Source organism: Fukomys damarensis, unplaced genomic scaffold (assembly GCF_012274545.1).
Source record: "Fukomys damarensis isolate Sample0158 unplaced genomic scaffold, DMR_v1.0_HiC HiC_scaffold_15, whole genome shotgun sequence".
In the NCBI taxonomy this organism is placed as follows: domain Eukaryota; kingdom Metazoa; phylum Chordata; class Mammalia; order Rodentia; family Bathyergidae; genus Fukomys; species Fukomys damarensis.
Window position 1 is genome coordinate 47,978,592 of NW_022900927.1, and position 2,400 is coordinate 47,980,991.

General features: G+C 36.7%; 1 pseudogene; it reads right to left on the minus strand.

The window, feature by feature from the left end:
• Positions 1–1,197: 1,197 nt before the first annotated feature.
• On the minus strand, positions 1,198–2,200 carry LOC104852610 (annotated as a pseudogene).
• Between the last annotated feature and the right edge of the window lie 200 nt (positions 2,201–2,400).

Consider the following 2,400-nt stretch of genomic DNA (forward strand, 5'->3'; position numbering starts at 1 on the left):
CTCAATTTAATAAAGGCTATCTATGAAAAACCAACAGCCAACATCATATTAAATGGCAAAAAACTGAAAACTTTCACATTAAAATCAGGAACAAGACAAGGATGCCCACTCTCACCACTCCTCTTCGATATAGTGCTGGAAACATTAGCCATAGCAATTAGACAAGAGAAAGAAATTAAAGCAATAAAGATAGGAAAGGAAGAAGTTAAACTGTCATTATTTGCTGATGATATGATACTGTACATTGAAGACAAAAAAAACTCCACCAAAAGACTTCTAGACTTAATTGACACTTTTAGCAGAGTAGCTGGATACAAGGTCAACACCCAACAATCAATAGCCTTCTTTTACAAAAATAACAGACTGACACAGAGAGAAATTAGGGAAATAATTCCTTTCATGATAGCATACCCCCCAAAAAAATAAAGTATCTAGGAATCAATCTAACAAAAGAAGCAAAAAACCTCTACACTGAAAACTATAGCACTCTGAAAAAAGAAATCAAAGAGGATATAAGAAAATGGAAAGGCATACCCTGCTCCTGGGTAGGAAGAATCGACATAGTGAAAATGGCCACACTACCAAAACTGCTATACAGATTCAATGCAATGCCAAATGAAATTCCAACACTATATTTCACAGAACTAGAAAAAAGAATAAAAAAATTCATTTGGAACAATAAGAGACCTAGAATAGCAAAAGCTATCCTAGGCAACAGACACATGGCAGCAGTTATAACAATTTCAAATTTGAAACTATACTACAAAGCCACTGCAATAAAAATAGCATGGTACTGGCAAAGAAACAGACCTGAGGATCAGTGGAACAGACTGGAAGACACAAAAAGAACTCCAGATGTACTCAGCTACCTCCTCTTTGACAAGGGAGCTGACCATCCCCACTGGAGGAAAGATAGCCTCTTTAATAAATGGTGTTGGAATAACTGGATCTCAACCTGCCAAAGATTAAAACTAGACCCTTATCTTTCACCATGCACTAAAGTAAAATCAAAGTGGATTAAAGATCTAAATATTAAAACAGAAACACAAAGTGGGATCATCTTATTAAAAAGCTTCTGCACTACAAAAGAAACCATCAACAGAACTAAGAGACAACCTACAATGTGGGAAAAAAAATTACCTGCTGCTCCTCAGACAAAGGACTATTATCTAGAATATATAAAGAACTCAAAACAATTTGCTTTTTCATTGTTTTGATCTGAACTTCCAACTCAGTTTTTTTTTTTTTTTTTTTTTTTTTTTTTAGGAGGGGTTTCTCTTTATGTTCTTTTCTCCAGTCATTTTACCTCACTCATGGCTAGAAGCTGAAACTACTTCAGACAACTTGGCTTCCTGATCCATAATTTGGGATGTGAGGTATTCAAGGTCTCCTATAAAATGTTCAAGCCTATATTTGTAGATTTTTAGATGCCTGTTTTAGAGCTATAGCTTTTGCTTACTTGCTTCTTTCATGGCCACAGCTTCAGGCTTATTTGTTCCCAACTGCAAGTTCCATTTGGCTATTTTTGGTTTCTAAGCTCTTTATATATTATTTTAACATCATTCGCTGCTTCCTTTTTATTAAATTGGAGCTGCAATAGTTAATGTATTGCTTTTACTGATTGAGAAAAATGGTTTGCTTTTAATATATTTGCCTTTTCATTCTGAAACAAACAAGAAAGTTCTTGAATATAGGTCTCACTTTTAAGGCCCTTCTTAGGATTAATGTTTTCACTTTGATTATCAGTTAGATTCTTTAACAACATGCTCGGTAAATTGTCTCCTGATTGTAGTCTGTCACTCTAAGAAGATGTTCTAAAGCTAGTTTTACATATTTAAAAATATTTAATTCTTTTGCTATTATTTCCTTCTGTTTAAAAATCTTCTAATTGGGTGCAGAAACATTGGCATTTGCAAAATGCCAATCTCTTCAATGGCATTCTTAAATCATTGCAAAAGTAATTGTATAGAACATGTTGCCAACTCAGCTTCCTCAAGAGTTGCCCGCAGTTCAGTGTTTTTGTCTTTAGGATGTCCTGCCTCAGGCAGCTGAGAGGATTTTCACTGGCACTGCATGGTAAATGCTCGTTCTCTGATGTAGCTTTAAGATGGGCAAAGAGTTCCTCTGACTGACTGCCCTGATTTGTAGGCTTCTCCCTAAATTCAGTTAATGGGTCAATAGGTGGCTTCAACAACTCCATGAGGTGAAACCTCGCTATAAGATTTGCCTTAAAGTCTCATGACCCACAATCCTTAGGAGTGAAAGTCCTATTGCCTTTGCCCTGGTGAAATGCGAGGAGCAGAAAGGAGCTGGGACCAGCCAGGATGGACTCCAGGATTTGCAGTTCCAGGATTGGCCCTGTCCCAGCCTTTCTAGGCCCTCATAGCCACCCGGCACAGC